The 18,374-nt window shown below is 39.4% G+C and overlaps 1 protein-coding gene across 1 annotated transcript in view; it reads right to left on the bottom strand.

Moving 5' to 3' along the window:
• Positions 1–260: 260 nt before the first annotated feature.
• Positions 261–18,374, bottom strand: part of LOC309559745 (uncharacterized protein) — a 666,899-nt gene continuing 648,785 nt past the window's right edge. The window contains exon 3 of the mRNA XM_082263184.1: positions 261–280. The gene's annotated coding sequence lies outside the window, so the exon portion shown is untranslated. The remainder of the gene's footprint in view (positions 281–18,374) is intronic.

Here is an 18,374-nt window from a genome sequence, read left to right as displayed (position 1 = left end):
GTTATGTATGTCTATATAGTTAAATTATAAAGTTGGTTTTAAAAAATTATTCAGGATAAAACATCCTGCCTACCATTCCCATAAAAAGAAAGGGGTGCTGCTATAGCCCCCCTTTCTTTATGGGATGGTGGCAGGGGAATAAAATATCTAGGAGTTATCAATAGGTTTTCCCTTTAGGTGGCCAGGGTCAGTGAACTTTTGACCTGAGTCAGGCTGAGGTAGATAACAGGAGTATTATTTTTAATGTATAATTTTTCCCGCCTGCTTTTCAGGGCTATCACTGGGCAGATTTAGAGTGTGGAGCTCCGCTCCCGCCCAAATATTCCCGCTCCTGGTCAGTATTTCCAGCTCAAGCTGGTTCCAGAGAGGGGCTATTTAAGAAGCGACCGCGGGACTCCGGGTCACTTCGTTCCTGTCAGGACCTCAGATCTCTTCAGCGTTCCCCTCCCCCCCCCCCTTTTTTATTGTCGCGGCCTAGTTATTATTATTGGCTAATGCTGTCGCCTTAGTCGGGATACTTTGGTGGACGAATGTTATTTATTGGTGAAGTCTATGTGATGTTGGATAATGTGGAAAAAAAGTTCTAGTGATGTTTTGTCAACCTGAGCCGTCTGGCTAGGTTGTTGTTGATGTAAGTCTACTCTGAAATGTAAACACAGTTTTAAATTATTTATTTATGTAAAGTCAATAATAAAACAGCCGCGGCCTTTTTTAAATGCAAGCCAACTGGTGTGGTCTATTTATTAAAAAATGGTATAGTGTTTTACATGTTATGTATGTCTATATAGTTAAATTATAAAGTTGGTTTTAAAAAATTATTCAGGATAAAACATCCTGCCTACCATTCCCATACCTCTGGGACATTATGTTTCAGTCCATCTGGCGCTTCCAGGTTGCACTCAGTCTGTTAAGGAGCTCAGTGATGCCCTGGTTCAGATCTGGGAGGAAATACCCCAGGACACCATCCGTCGTCTCATTAGGAGCATGCCCAGACATTGTCAGGCATGCATACAAGCACGTGGGGCATATACAAACTACTGAGTACCATTTTGAGTTGCTGCAATGAAACTTCAGCAAAATTGACTAGTCTGTTGCAGCATTTTTTTTGCTTTGATTTTGGGGGTGGCTTTGAATTCAACCCTCTGTAGGTTGATAATTTTAATTTCCATCAAATGATGTGGCATCCTTTTTGCTCATAACACATCACCTAGTCCATATCAATATAGTTATCCAGCATTATATTTTTCCCCATTGAGATCTGATGTGTTTTCAAAGTGTTCCTTTAATTTTTTTGAGCAGGTTAGTTTTTTAAAGGGTCATATATGTATCTTTAATACATTTATACCTGAACTCCAGGCAAAAACGATTTATTGACATGTGCACTAACAAAATACATTTGCTCTAATAAACTGTGTCGCCTGTGTTTAGGCTGCAATTATATGTACAACTCTGACTTTCAGTCACCACCGAACAGTGCAATCAGTGTGAACATATGATGCTGGGGGTCACAGTTCTGACTGGAGTACACAGATCACAGTGGGTCACTCACACTCCTACTCCTCTATTCAGTAAACATCTGGGATTCATTTTAATGAATGTGAAGTGCTCTGTGATTGGAGGAGGGGACATTGCGATGACATCCACTCCTCATCCATTCGTAGAGTGCCTTGCTTCAAAAGGATTGAAAAAGATGTAAAAGATTTACTGAATTGAGGGACTGGTGCCCATTGTAATCTTAGTACTTCAGCTGGAACTGGAACTCTCAGAATTAGGCCCCTTTCACACATACAGTCCGTTCAGTTCATCAGTTCAGTCACGTCAAATGTATCAGTTTTTCATCCGTTTTTCATCCGTTTTGCATCAGTTTTGCATCAGTTTTTCATCTGTTTTTCGTCAGTTGTTATCCGTTTTTCATCCGTTTTTCATCAGTTGTTATCCGTTTTTCATCCGTTTTTCATCCGTTATCATCAGTTGACATCAGTTTTTCATCCGTTGTCATCCGTTGTCATCAGTTGACATCAGTTTTTCATCCGTTGTCATCCGTTTTTCATCCGATCCGTTTTTTTGACGGATGAAAAATAGGGCATTCATCCGTTCAAAAAAACGGACATTGATGGAAGTGGATGAAAACGGATGTTAACTGATGATCATCAGTTGTCATCCGCTTTTACATAGAGATGCATTGATGTCCGTTTTTCATCCGTCAACGGATGGATGAAAAACGGACAAACGGACAGCATGTGTGAAAGGGGCCTTAGACTGCACTGTTCAGGGGTGAGTGAAATGTGTACATGACTCTGCAGCTTATACTAATGGGACATAATCCATTAGTGTGGATTTATCTTCACAGTGCACTTGTCAAAAATAGTTTTTGGCCTGAGTTCAACTTCAAGGGCCCTTTCACACGGGCGCTCCGTATGTCTGCAAATCATCCTATTTTTTTGCGGATGATTTGCGGACATAATGTAAGTCTATGGCATTGCGGATGTCAGCGGAATACCATCCGCTGACATTCGATTTTCTTCCTGTCAGTTCTGTTCCGTTTTTTGGAACTGAACTAAAACCCTATTTTTGTTCCATTCAAAAAACGGAAAGGAAGGAAAATCGGATGTCAGCGGTGTCATCCGCTGACATCCGCAAACCCCCATAGACTTACATTATGTCCCCATATCATCCGCAAACGGATGGGATGATATGCGGACATACGGAGCGGATGACAGAAATGTCATCCGCTCCGTGGAAAAAAAAAAAAAAAAAGGACCGCAGCGGAGCTCTCACACGGAGCGGCCGTGTGAAAGAGCCCTAAGGTAGTTTAATACATTATTCAGTGTCACCACAGAGTGGCACTGTGGACACTAGTACTGTAGACATCCTGTAGTATGTAGTAACAATATTGCAAAGAAAATGGACGTTGGTGGCACAACATGACCTCAAAGGAGGCTAAATTTGTTTAAAATCTGTATTTTATTACAATTTCATTAAAATATAACAATTCCAATAGAAGGAAAATAAATCTCAAAACTTATATATATATATATATATATATATATATATATATATATATGTATATATATATATATATATGTATATATATATATATATATATATATATATATATATATATATATGTATATATATATATATATATATATATATATATATATATATATATAGACATATACATATACGTATAAAAGATATAAAACTGTAATTTTTTTTGTGAAAAATCAACAACAAGTGGGACACATTCATGAAGTGGAACAAAATTTATTTTATATTTCAAACTTTGTTAACAAATAAAAAACTGAAAAATTGGGTGTGCAAAATTATTCAGCCCCTTTACTTTCAGTGCAGCAAACTCTCTCCAGAAGTTCAGTGAGGATCTCTGAATGATCCAATGTTGACCTAAAAGACTAATGATGATAAATAGAATCCACCTGTGTGTAATCAAGTCTCCGTATAAATGCACCTGCACTGTGATAGTCTCAGAGGTCCGTTTAAAGCGCAGAGAGCATCATGAAGAACAAGGAACACACCAGGCAGGTCCGAGATACTGTTGTGGAGAAGTTTAAAGCTGGATTTGGATACAAAAAGATTTCCCAAGCTTTAAACATCCCAAGGAGCACTGTGCAAGTCATAATATTGAAATGGAAGGAGTATCAGACCACTGCAAATCTACGAAGACCTGGCCGTCCCTCTAAACTTTCAGCTCATACAAGGAGAAGACTGATCATTGATGCAGCCAAGAGGTCCATGATCCCTCTGGATGAACTGCAGAGAGCTACAGCTGAGGTGGGAGACTCTGTCCATAGGACAACAATCAATCGTATACTGCACAAATCTGGCCTTTATGGAAGAGTGGCAAGCAGAAAGCCATTTCTTAAAGATATCCATAAAAAGTGTAATCTAAAGTTTGCCACAAGCCACCTGGGAGACACACCAAACATGTGGAAGAAGGTGCTCTGGTCAGATGAAAGCAAAATCTAACTTTTTGGCAACAATGCAAAACGTTATGTTTGGCGTAAAAGCAACACAGCTCATCACCCTGAACACACCATCCCCACTGTCAAACATGGTGGTGGCAGCATCATGGTTTGGGCCTGCTTTTCTTCAGCAGGGACAGGGAAGATGGTTAAAATTGATGGGAAGATGGATGGAGCCAAATACAGGACCATTCTGGAAGAAAACCTGATGGAGTCTGCAAAAGACCTGAGACTGGGACGGAGATTTGTCTTCCAACAAGACAATGATCCAAAACATAAAGCAAAATCTACAATGGAATGGTTCAAAAATAAACATATCCAGGTGTTAGAATGGCCAAGTCAAAGTCCAGACCTGAATCCAATCGAGAATCTGTGGAAAGAACTGAAAACTGCTGTTCACAAACGCTCTCCATCCAACCTCACTGAGCTTGAGCTGTTTTTCAAGGAGGAATGGGCAAAAATTTCAGTCTCTCAATGTGCAAAACTGACATACCCCAAGCGACTTAGAGCTGTAATTGCTGCAAAAGGTGGCCCAATTTTTCAGTTTTTTGTTTGTTAAAAAAATTTGAAATATCCAATAAATTTCGTTCCACTTCATGATTGTGTCCCCACTTGTTGTTGATTCTTCACAAAAAAAAATACAGTTTTATATCTTTATGTTTGAAGCCTGAAATGTGGCAAAAGGTTGCAAAGTTCAAGGGGGCCGAATACTTTCGCAAGACACTGTATATATATATATATATATATATATATATATATATATCTTATCTTATATATAGATCTTATTCCCAACCCTTCTGTGGACCCTCAACCTCAATGTTGGATAGCACACCCATAGAATAGGACCAAACCAACAAAGATTACTGCATGGAGGTGTAGGTGGGCAAACAATAGGGTATCATGTCCAATGGTTGGTATGTTACTCGGCTCAACATGTTTTGTGCCAACCGTGCTTCTTCAGGAGCTTGTTACTTTGTAGAGAAATAATTAAAACAATTATCTTTGAATCAACAAAATAACTAGAGGAAGTATCATGCAGCGAAGAAGGCTCAGAACATTCCACCCATTGCTTGTGGGGATGGAGGCACACCTATGGTAACATTGAACACATCATGGTTTTATTTTGTAGTTTATTTTGATTAGTAGTAATGTCCTTACAAAGAGTATGAATAGATAAATAGACCACTCCAATCTTAGACTAGCACATAAAAATACATGACTTGACAAGGCACATGCGTGTGAAACAGGTTGTCATGGTGACGGGACCACACAGCAATTGTGTGGTCCCATCACGCACCCCTTTGTCCATACAGTCTCAGCTTGCCTTCCTGCCACAGCAATTGACATCATAATTGGCCGCCTCTGCATAGGCTCAGTCTTCCTGTCATTTCACCATAGTCCTCTGAGGCTGCGGCTTCCATCTACCACCTGGCCATCCCATCTGCCTTACAACGTTGCAGCCCTTATGGAAGCTTGATGGCCCTGCATTTAGTTCCAGCTGAGAACCCATTCTCCAGTGGAAGACATTGTGGATACCTTCACCCATCTGGCAAGTAGGCAGGCTCAGCCGCAGTGGGTCTTGTTTATTACATCCATTTGGTGTCCCTGATTTGCATAGCCTGGTTTACTATGATCTCCAATGTTTTATTATGTAATTTTTATGGTTAATAAAGTTCACTCACACAGGTTTATTATCTCTGCTTCAAGCCTGACACTAATCCCTTTTTTACCTTCATGATGTTTATACAGTACACTGATATCTGCAGCAGATCACACATCCAGTACATTTTGAATACAGTGCGGGAAACACACATGGAGCACAGGTATCCCACACTGCATTCTGGTGTGAATGGGTCCTTTTGAAAGGCTGCTTTTTTGGTTGGTTGGGGTTGATCCACTAAAACAGCGCTCAACGAGTTCAAAATCTGGTGCAGATCTGCATGGTAGCCAATTATCTTCTAACTTCAGCATGTTCAATTAAGCTTTGACGAAAAAAAAACATGGAGGCTGACTGGTTTCTATGCAGAGGTGCATTAGATTTTGCACTCTCTAGTTTAAGTAATTTAACCCCATTGTGTTTTGAAAGCTTGCCCTTGAAATTTAAACATTTAGCCAATATTTCTATAACTTTTTTTTTTATATAATTTTTTCTGCTTTTGCCAATATGAAACAATATACTGTACTATAGCCACATTTACCATCAGTAATTCAAACACTACCTTAATAATTTTTCAGAATACATTGTATTCTTTTTCGGTTATGTAAATAAATAAAACTGTGCAAAATCGCACACTATTTCGATATTACTCCAATTATTCTGCAAGCCCTAAACACCTGTATTACATCTACTTACTTTGATATACCTTACTAAAGCTTATATATTTTGCTTTTTACACTTGTGTTGTATTATATTTATTGCACCAAGCACATAAGGGTTTTCCCAGATATGCACAGTGGCGTAGAGGGCAGAGTTATGCTTTATTTAACTTAAACAGCGCTAAAAATAACTCACCTGTAATGTCTGATTCATTGTCCTCCTAGATTGTTATTTATCTGCTTTCAGTTTTATTATTGTTCTCATGTCTTAAAAAATATATTATAATGCTAAGAGATAAAACATCTGAAGCCCATGAGCAAATTCAGATTCTTGGCATTGAGATCTTTTGTAATCACCAGCAGCTTTGATAATTAATGATATAAAACAGGAGCCTTTAGATGAGCTTGCCCAGCACACAGTGTAGTTATAAATTATACCCAGGAATCATGTTATGTAACATCCCACAGATCTAAACACTTTGTTTTCTAAAGTATAATGTTAAAGGGCAAGTAAGATACTAACTTTATCAAGCATAAATACACTTGCTTCCTGCTCACTGCGCAAACTGACTATGGAGTAATTCCGGACAATTCAGGACGTAGTCTATGTCTGAACTAACCCTTCCAATTCAGCTTGTATACAAGTCGTTTTTATCCTGGCAACTACCATTTTAACCACTGACTATTCACCGGGTTTGCTGTAAGTGATTAGTAACCTTTTCCCAAAATAAAAGCGTTTTACGGTTTTACACTATGAGGACCCCCTTTTTCTTCCTTATTGGTAATGAGGAACACCAGGGGTTTGTTTGGCCAGCTTTCCTTTCTGGTTTAACCACTGAGGGATTCGCTTTGAGTGCTGGACCATTATTTAAAAGCTTGTCTAGTCTCCTTTAACGTGGAGTCTAGAAATCTGGTAAGCTCACATCCTGTTTACTATCACAGTGGAGGTGCACCAGGTGGATATTCATCTAAACCAGGGGTCTCCAAACTTTTCAAACAAAGGGCCAGTTTGCTGTCCTTCAGACCTTAGGAGGGCCGGGTTGTGACCAGTCGAGGTAGAAAATGTCCCGGGCCCAGCATCAGTGAGAATAAATATGGCCTCAGGGTTGGTGGTCAGTAGGAGGAGTAGTGCCCCTATTAGTAGGAGGAATTGTATACCATCATTGGTGTCAGAGGAAGAAATAGTGCCCCAATTTTGGTGTCAGTGAGAGGAATAGTGCCTCATATCATTGGGAGTAATAGTGCCCCAAGGGCCAGATAAAGGCTAGCAAAGGGCCACATCTGGCCCTTGGGCCACAGTTTGGAGACCCCTGATCTAAACAATCACATTTCTTTGGATATTACTTCAATGTACTTTCTTGTCATCTGCCACTATGCACTTTAGTGTTCAAGCACTATATGGACAAAGTAATGATTTACTTTGAACTTCATTTATTTAGCACTGCAATTTTTATTATGTAAGAAATTCTGGACAACAAGATAATGTACAACTCCAACCTAAACGTTTTTTTTTTATAGTTTTGGGTGCATTTAGGAAAGGTCAGAGTTTTTTATTGTGTCCCTGCTAGGGAGATCCACCCTCACTATTTCCCCCAAGGAACTTTGTGACAAAATGTGAGGAAATCTAAAATGCTACAGATGACAAAAGTGAGCTCTCCTCATTTTCACTCACATCCCGTCATGTTTCTCCAACAAAAAGTAAAGGGAATCTTCCCATTAGGGACACAGGCAGCTCGAAAAACCTGAAAGAGGTTTCAACTCATCCCTATTAAAAAATTAAAAGTTCTGGCTGAAGTTTTATTTTAACCACTTCAAGACAAGGCCTATTTCTAACACTTGTTGCTTACAAGTTAAAAGCTGTATTTTTTGCTATAAAATTACTTAATAATTATAAAATTACTTAGAACCCCCAAACATAATAAATAAATATATATATATTTTTATATATATATATATATATATATATATATATAAAGCCGTAGCTCGGCACTGTCCCTCCCTCTTCCGCATTGGCTCACTGGCTTTGATAGACAGCAGCGGAAGCTAATGGCACCTGCTGTGTGTCTCAGCCAATCAGGAGGAAGGCAGCCTAGTCTCTCATGCAACATCACTGGATGGGGCTCATGTAAGTATTAGGGGGGCTGAGGGGGGCTGGCTTCACACAGAAGGTTTTTTATCTAAAAGCATAGAATGGATTAAGATACAAAAAAAATCCTTCTGCCTTCAGAACCACTTTAAGGGCTAGTTCACACGACAAAAACGTCCTCCAGATCGGTTCTGGATGCGTTTCTGCATGCAAGTTTTTGGTGCGTTCAAGTGCAATTTGCTGCTTTTTCGGATCTGTTCCAGTTCCTTCTTTTCTTATTTTTTTTTCTTATTTTTTTTCCACTGTACTGGGGTCCAGTGTGTTTTTGATGCATGTAGGTGCATTCCGGTGCATTTTTTATCCATTCTACCGCATTCCAGTGCAGTTCTGTGCAGGAAAAATGCAGCATGTTTTTTTTTTTTGAACCGGAACGCACTGGAACTGAAAGCACTGGTGTGAACTATGCCATTGGAAACCATGTAACCTTCTTTCTATGTGTTTTGGATTCAGTTAAAAAAAAGCACTGGAACGCATGTTGTGTGAGCTAGTCCACAATGCTGTTTATGGAATGTACATTTTATTTATTCAGTTATTTATTTATTGTGGCTCTGTTACCATTCTTGTAAGGTGACCTTGGGTGTTCTGAAAGGTGCCTATAAATAAATGTATAATTATTATTATTGCAATGGAAGTAAAGTCAACACCTAACTAACTCTAAACCTACTAAAGCAAAAATCACTATACTTCCCTTTTCTGTAGCTGCTCCAGTCTGGTCCAGCATCAGCTGTCAGCGGCGGCTTCAGTGTGTGGGAGTGTGCAGGGGAGGCAGCCAACAACAGAAGACCCATAGTAAGTCTATGGGTGATGTCACTTCCCAGACATTTCCCACTGCACTACCATTTTCTCCTGCACACAGCAGTCGCTGCTGAAGACGGGAGTAGAGCGTCTGCAGAATAGGTAAGTATAGCGATTTTTGCTTTACAAGTCTAGATTAGGCTTAGAATGTGGCTGAGAGTAGGTTTAGAGTTAGTTAGGTTTTAACTTTACTCCCACTTTAACTTTTTTAATAAGAAGGAACCCTTAAAATAACATTCCTGTTTCAGTATTATATTTCAATATTAACAACTTCAGCCCCGGAAGATTTTACCCCCTTCCTGACCAGGCCCTATTTTGCGATTTGGCACTGCGTTATTTTAACGGACAATTGCGTGGTCGTGCAACGCTGTGCCCAAATGAAATGTACGTCCTTTTTTTCTCACAAATAGACCTTTCTTTTGGTGGTATTTAATCTCCTGTGCGATTTTTATTTTTTGCGCTATAAACAAAAAATAGCGACAATTGTGAAAAAAAAAAAAAAACACATTCTGCTATAGGACATTCCTAAAAAAAAAAAAACATTTAAAAATCATTTTGTTTAACATTTTATGCCAATTTGTTTTCTGCTACATATTTTTGGTAAAAAAAAAATGCAATAAGTGTATTTTGATTGGTTTGCCCAAAAGTTATCGCGTCTACTAACTACGGCAAAGATTTATGTCATTTTTATATATTTTTTTTTTACTAGTAATGGCAGCGATCTGTGATTTTTAGCGGGACTGCGACATTGCGACAAACAGATCGGAACCCTAACTGACATTTTTTGACACTTTTGGGGGTACCAGTGACATTACTACAGTAATCAGTGCTAAAAATCTGCACTGTTACTGTAATAATGCCATTGGCAAGGAAGGAGTTAACCCTGTGGGTGATCAAAGGGGTTAATGTATGCCTTTATGCTTACTAACTGTGTGTGTGGGGGGGGGTTCTGTGACAGGCACAGACAGATCGCAGTTTCAGCCTGTCTCACAGAAGATCCGCCTGCTTTGTTTACATAAGCAGGCAGGTCTTCTTTCCGTTTCCCGGACGATTGCCGCCTTCCTCCCACGGCCCACCTCCCGCTGTGTCTAAATGCCGCTGGAATCACATGCACTTTAGTCACGTAGTACTATGTGACTGGACACAGGGGAGCTGCTCTGCCGCAGTAAGATTACTGTGGGCGGTCGGCAAGCCGTTAATTACTGTATCTACAAATGTACATTGATGGGATGCTCATTGGTAAGAATGATCCTTACATTTGAGGTCAGATAGCAAATAGCAAAAAAGATCATTATGGTCAGTGGGAACTTATCTGAGAGCCACAAATTGCTTATTACTCAAGGAACCCTTAGGAAGCTTTAGAGAAACCTTGGGGTTCCATGGAACTCTGGTCCAGAAAGGCTGGTCTACATTCTGCATTTACCCCTATGGTAATACTGGCTGTTTGGCCGGCCATAGACGGTTCGAACTGTGTGTGGGCAGGCTAATTGTACCAAGTTGATCAATCGATCAACTTAGATACAACAAGCCTCCCGGAATCACTTGCGATTATTGCTAGTGGCTTCTATACCTGCTAGCAATAAGCACTGTCTTCTCCCAGTGGGGACAGCTTTCCCTGCCCGATCCCCTGCCAGGAGCAGACAATTGCTCAGCAGGAGGGATTCCCCTGTCATCACTCTCTAAGTTGATGGTGGAATTATGCAAATTTCCTTCCTGCATCTCATGGAACAAGGTGTGAAAATGCTTTTGTAATGATCTGTTTATTTTCTCAATATGCAATTAGTCTAATAGAAGATAACTACGTGTCTAAAGCTGGGTACACACTATTTGGTTTTTTTTTTTAGTTAAAAAAAACTGTCAGTTCCAGTCGGAGCCACTGTACTAACCATGCAAGTTCAGCGATCTACCCCGCTTAGCTGTTATGTTCTGACAAGGGAACAGCCCCCCACCAGAACAGTGGTCTCTGTCATTAGCTAAGAGCGCTGAGCAGGAGTCGGTCCGATGCTGTGTTTTCCAGCATGCACATTCAACAGAAGCCGGCCAGCTTCTGATGGACATACACACAAGCAGAATGTCCCCCCTTTTTTTTTTTTGAACAATGTCTCCTGACATTCTGCCCGTGTGTACCTGGCTTAAAGCTGGCCATACACCAACTGAATTTAGTTTGTTGGTCTGTATGGAAATTCAGAAAAATTGTTCATTAGAGCATTCAATCTAGCCATCATTAAGTCAGCTAGTTTTGTTTGAAATCCTTTAAAATGTTGTCCACTGTTTTAATGGCATCCAAGACACATTGAACAGGTTTCTAATGCCTAGTACATTACAACATGTGTGATTTTTCTCAAACAAAAACACATTCCTGTTAAGAATTTGGTTTGTATGAGACAATTTTCCATCCTGCTCCTTCAAACTTTCTCAATGCTACGATCAAAATCAAACCTACAAACCATTCATCAATCAAAAAAAGGTTCTGAAACTGGAGATTTTGGAACAAATTCTTACTAGTATATGGCCAGCTTTACCAATACTGAACTGCAGTGTTTCAGAGGACCAAACATATTCTAGCATTTAAGTGCTTGAAAGGACCAGGGTTTGTACTTTGAAGCAGTTTTGTGTCATCTGTAGAGGAACTACATTTCAACCACTTGAGTGAAACTCCCTATAAGTAAAGTTGGACCACAACCACAGCCAATTATCTTCTAGTTTCTGTTTAATGCTGCCCAAAGATATATGTGATGAGTGTAACCCAAACCAGCAATATTGATCAAATGAGAAAATGACTGTATGTCTATGGGCACACTGACTCCAGTCCAGACTGTATAACAAAGGTTCTCTATCGTTATAACAAGATAAGGCCAGTCCCTCTAAACCCACCCAGAGCAAGAATATGATTAATAGAAATGACTGCTTGGCATTGTTTACAGCTCATATGACTGCTGTCTCCTGTTTATGGCTAATACTAGGACCTGTCCATATGCATTCCTGATGCCCATAAAATTTTGTCCAGTGAAAACAAAACTTAAATAGATATGCTTTGACCTTGTGCTTTCTTGTGTTGAAGTAAACAAGGGCTTCAGAGTCAGTCTAATCTACAAATAAGATTTTTTTATATGGCCATTTAATGCACATTTAGATGAAGCTCCTGTGTACATATATAGCCCAGTGTTGGCGAACCTTGGCGCCCCCAGATGTTTTGGAACTACATTTCCCATGATGCTCATGCACTCTTCAGTGTAGCTGAGCATCATGGGAAATTTCGTTTTAAATTGTCTGGGGTGCCAAGGTTCGCCATCACTGATATAGCCTAATAAATATAGAGTCCCCAATAATTTTCACTATGAGCCTTTTAACAACCATTTACCAGCTAGATTCCTCTTAGCACCGTAAAGATTTAAATACACATATGATATACAATTTGATGAAAGGCTCACATCAGTAGTCCGTATTGTATGAACTTTTGACAAACCTACTAAAGCTTGCACACTTTTTTATAGGCTGACCATCTGTATCCCTTTGAATGCAGAAGCAATTTACAATTCCTCTTAGAGTAGTTGAATTATATAATCTATTTGAGATATAACTTTTCTTTGTGAAGGTCATTGTAATTTGAAAATGAATTTTGCTCGCTGATTCAGGGTAGGTTTAGGCTGGGTTTACACATTTGTATGTAACGATAAATCCAACTTACAGTATAGTAGAATATTTTGAACATAATTACACACAAAAGACATTTGTGACGATGCAATTACTATACACTGTTTTCTTTTATCATCAGTTTATTCTTCACTGTCAACTTACATAGAGATGTCTGCTGTATTGTTTTCTTATTGCAAAATAAAGAAACCACAATACATGTCTAATAAGAATTACAACTGATGTTCTTGCCTTGCAATAAGGTAAAGGATATCAAAATGGGCAAATGCCCCATGGGCACAGTTATATCTGACAGTAAAGGTCAGCTCTTATAGGGGTGACCTTAGAACGTCATAGTTGTTATAGTACCTTCAGTGCCATAGTTATGCCTCGTACACACGCAACGATTATTGGCCGTGAATTTTCGGCCAACGTCCGATCGGCCGTTTTTCGGCTTGTTAGTATGATGCTTCCGACAACCGACTCTGACTTTTCGGCCAAAAAAAATCTGGTGTGCAGGCTATAAAATTTTTGTTGGCCGTCACCACAACGGCCTATTTTCCGTCAGTCAGTACAGATTTCGGGAGACAAAAATCTGTTGAGCAAGACTGGGCATGCTCAGAGATGAAAAAACACACAGAAAGTAAACCATCACCGTAAAAATTTGTGTGCAGTCTAGAGCACATTTCAACCAACACAACAACACTGGACAAAAGTCGGCCTATCGGTCGGCCGATAATCGTTGCGTGTGTATGGGGCATTAGTCAGTAGAGCATTGTATGGACACATGTGGTTCCCATACGTGTCCTAAAATACCATCAATAGTGCATGTTTCACAGGTAGCCTAATATATGCGCCAGTAGTGCAATTTAGCCATAAAACACAAAAAATCTTGATGGGCAGGTTTGGAAAACACTGCTCTTCATAATGCTTACTCAGCTTGTGTTTTTATGTTACTGGCCCATATTCTAGAGTGCAGTTCCTCTTTAAAAACACTGTGGGAATACACTATACAAAAACAAGTGACCCATCTGTAAGAGGTTCCTAGTTGGCAACTAGTTTCGTTCACAAAAAATGAGTCTGCAGGAGACTTGGATGGAGTCCATTATTACAAGAGTATGACAACTGGTGAACATTATGCAGTATCTTGTTTGTATAGAGCAAGCAGTTCAGACCCTTCATAGATTGTGTTCTGTTGTACTGAGAACATAGCTGCAGACATCTGATTGAAAATGTGCCCAGGGCTGGTCTGCAGACATGTAATTAGTTCACAAGTTATTAGCCTGTACTGTACATCGTTTCTGGCCAGATGTCTTTTTGTTTGTTCAGGCCTCATTGGAACAGGCTTTTCAAAGACATTTTCGTTTTGCAATGTAATCATGTAAGGAAAATGTCATACTTCCTGGCACAAAGTAAGCATTAATTGTCCAACGCAAGATGATAATTATGTCACATTAAATACATTTCAATGACCTTATTTTACATTGTAGGTCTAGACTTCAGTGGTGTTCTTACTACATGTCTTTTTTACTGTCCAATAAATAAACTGTTTTGCAGAGTTAGCATTGTTGGAAAAAAGTGTGTAAACCAGTTTAAATGGACAGTGCAGCAGTGGCGGCTGGTGCTATACATTTTTGGGGTGGGCGCAAACAAACCCCTCCAGGTCTGCACTCACCACGGTCATGGCTCCCCTGATATGGCTCCTCGCCACGGCTTCCACGTTAATCCAAGCTTTTTTCTGGGATCCAAATCTTCAGCCTCCAGAAAACGGAAGTGACGTAATGGCGAATATTAATTCGCTATTCGCTAAAATCACAAGTGAGAGGGTTCGGGGCGCAGTGTTCTGCACCTTGAGAACATCCTAAAACAAGCCAATTAGAGCCTAGGCTCTAATCACATGCTTGTACAAAAATCATGGACCTAATAGAAACACATAAGTCCGGCGCCCAACACAGTGCAGTGAGTGCACACGCATAGAACAATTGGTTATTAAATAAATGATAATATGACTAACATTTTTTAACTTTGATGTTAAAAAATGTTAGCCATATTATCAGTTATTTAAAAAATAAATCGTTCTATGATTATTTCAATAACTTTGGGAACTTGGGGGGAGTCACCCCTGTGCCCCATCATGGACTGGCCGCCACTGCAGTACACTTTTACATGGGTGCATACTGTATCTTAAGCTAATATTTAGGGGGGTTTTTTTTACACTTTGACATGTTTAATCTTTCACATTATTGTTATTACAGTAAAGCAGTTATCTGAATGAAAAATGTAAGTAAAAAAGGTAACCAAGGAAAAAATGTTAAAAAGCCTAGCAAAACCAAAAATACAAAAATGCTTCTGCTGCAATACTTACTTACTTACTTACTATCTGGAGCTATTGCTCGCAATAATTATTTTCTGCCACCAGATATCACCAGTTTTCAGGGTGGAATAATAGCAAGCATCATTTATCCCACCTCTTCTTTGACCCAGGCTATCATGGACCCATTCCATGAGGGGGCATGATTATGCTGTCCAAGGCTTAGAATACTATTCACATCAATATAGGAATGTTGTTCAGTGCAGGAACAAGGACTGCCCCCTGTTGCTGCTGAACAGAAAGGTCCTATGATGGTACTGGACTGACCAAAAGACGTAAAAAAGCCCAGGGTATGTTTACATAATATATTTTTGCATATTTTGGAGGGGGTAAGAAGGAGCGTGGGGAGAGAGACTTACTAAAAGGCTAGAGAATATAGGGTTGTGCAGATTAGCAAATATCTGAAGCTCTATATTTCACTGCAATCCCTCAACCTTCCTGCTGAACTACACTTGAGATCAGACATCAGCTGCATTGAAAGAGGAATATTATCAATCAGAGAGCAAATCCATAGGAGTTGATTTACTAAAGGCAAATAGGCTGTTTATGTTGCAAGGGAAGTCCCCAATCATAGGTTTGCGCAGCCCATTGCAATAGGGTGTGCACCCTAAAGCTTAAAACACATGTGTGTGAGTGTCTACATATATATGGCCCCGACACATTGATCTCCCAGCCAGCACAGTGATAGAGAAGTGTGTAAGCACTTCTTCTATGGCAGAGCTGGTAACAGGGAGATCTTTCCTACCTTCCCACTGGCTGGCACACAAAGCAATAATGCTAATGCACATGGGATGATTAAGGTGAGCCCAAGCACATCCGGAACACCCTGCGTGCACGCCTATGTCCCTAATTCACATTCATACATACTTTGCAAAGAATACCTGATTACATCCAAGAAAAATACAAAACAACAACATTTTTGCTTGTACATGATTGGTTGATTGAAGTCAGCAGAACTTTACCTCATTCACTTAGCTGTAGGACAAATTCCATTGCAAATTGAACAATCTTTGTTACCTTTAGTAAATCAACCCCATAGACTTGCATTGTAAGGAAAAGTTAAATTACTTACATTAACCATTTCAGTTCCGGAGAGTTTAACCCCCTTTTTTGTGATATGCTACTTTAACTGACAATTGCGCGGTCATGCGACAATGTACCCAGATAAAATATATATCTTTTTTTCCCAAAAATACAGCTTTTTTTTTGGTGGTAATTGATCGCCTCTGCACTAAAAACAAAACAATACCCACAATTTTGAAAAAAAAAAATACAATATTTTTTACTTTCTGCTATAAAACATATCCAATAAAAAAATTGTAAAAATGTAATTTCTTCATCAATTTAGGCCAATATCTATTCTGCAACATATTTTTGGTTAAAAAAATAAAATAAAACCCCTTTAAGTGCATATTGATTGGTTTGCGCAAAAGCTATAGCGTCTACAAACTATGGGATAGGTTTATGGAATTTTTATTTTTTTACTAGTAATGGCGGCGATCAGCGACTTATAGTGGGACTCCGACATTGCAGCGGACAAATTGGACACTAAGGGACACTTTATGGGGACCAGTAACGTTAATGCTACTAAGCAATGAATAAGCACTTTGTGTGAAAAACGTCTGCTGAACATTGTGGTTCTCCTCTATCGCTCTCTCTGTTACATGGACGTTCCGGGTTGCAGACCTCAGCAGGCACTCAGGGTGGTTGCCACAAGTAGTGTTGTTATACTCCACACCTGCAGATAACTTTGGAGCGGTGTACATCATTTTTTTAACATTAATGCTACTGTCTTGAATATTTTGCATTCTTTGTGTCAATTATTTGTCACATTTCACATCCTTGGAGAACACAGAAAGAGTTTACTTCCTTGTTTCATTTGCCCTCATTGCTTATAGTCTGGAACTACACATGGAGGCATGGTTGACCTTGTATATAAAAATGACAGCAAACAAAAAAACTACATTGACAGTAAATGATGTAATTGGTTCAACACTTTCAAATAGCAAGATGAAACAGGTGCATGGAATGGGTAGCCATACACACGAGTTGACAGTCACAGACATGCCTAATCACCTTCTATGGTTGATAGAATTCTTCATCTTTTTTTATACTGTTTATTCAAGATAGCCATACATGTAACAATATGTACATTTTCCTTTAGAGCTACCAAAACTATGTTACATGATGGCCTTCCTTATTATGTAAGTGATATAACTAAATGTTTGTTGGGCAAGGTTTGTCTTTTTGGATGATACAAAGGTGTGTAATCGGGTTGATATTCCTGGAGGTGTCTGTAACAAGGAACATGATTTGGCATTGTTGGAAGATTGGTCGAAGCAATGGAGACTGCAGTTTAATGTTTCTAAATGTAAAATAATTCACCTAGGGAAAAAGAATCCCCTGAGAGTGTAGAACAGGGATCCTCAAACTACGGCCCCCCAGCTGTTGAGGAACTACACATCCCATGAGGCATTGGAAAACTCTTGACATTCACAGACATGACTAGGCATGATGGGAATTGTAGTTCTTGAACAACTGGAGGGCCATAGTTTGGAGACCCCTGGTGTAGAACATCGGGGGTACAGTGTTGGCCAGCACTACAGAAGAAAAAGATTTAGTTTTTTTTTTCAGATAATTGCAAAATTAGCAAACAGTGTAACCAGGCAATGGGAAAAGTGAATAGAATTCTAGGATGCATCACTAGAGGGATCACCAGCAGGAGGAAGGAGGATCTAAATCCCCTATACAGATCTTTAGTGAGACCTCACTTACAGAAAGATATTGATAAAATAAAACAAGGCCAGGAACGAGTAACAAAAATGGTGAAAGGTTTGGGGGATAAAACATATTGAGAGCGACTTCAGGAACTTAATATGTACAGTCTGGAGGAAAGAAGGGAAAGGGGAGACATGATTGAAACCTTTAAATACATCAAGGGGGTGAATAAGGTTCAGGGGGGCAGTTTTTTCAATATGAAGCACACAGGGACATGACCTCAAACTAACTGGAGGAAAGTTCAAAATGAATCTTAGAAAGAATTATTTTACTGAAAGGGTAGATGATGCTTGGAATAAAATACCAGCAGAGGTAGTGAGACAGTAAAGAGTAAATGGCTTCAAACATACTT

This window comes from Pelophylax lessonae (assembly GCF_965119305.1).
Source record: "Pelophylax lessonae genome assembly, chromosome: 1".
Taxonomy (NCBI): Eukaryota; Metazoa; Chordata; class Amphibia; order Anura; family Ranidae; genus Pelophylax; species Pelophylax lessonae.
The sequence above is the reverse complement of the archived record's forward strand: the minus strand, read 5'-3'. Positions and strand labels throughout refer to the sequence as shown.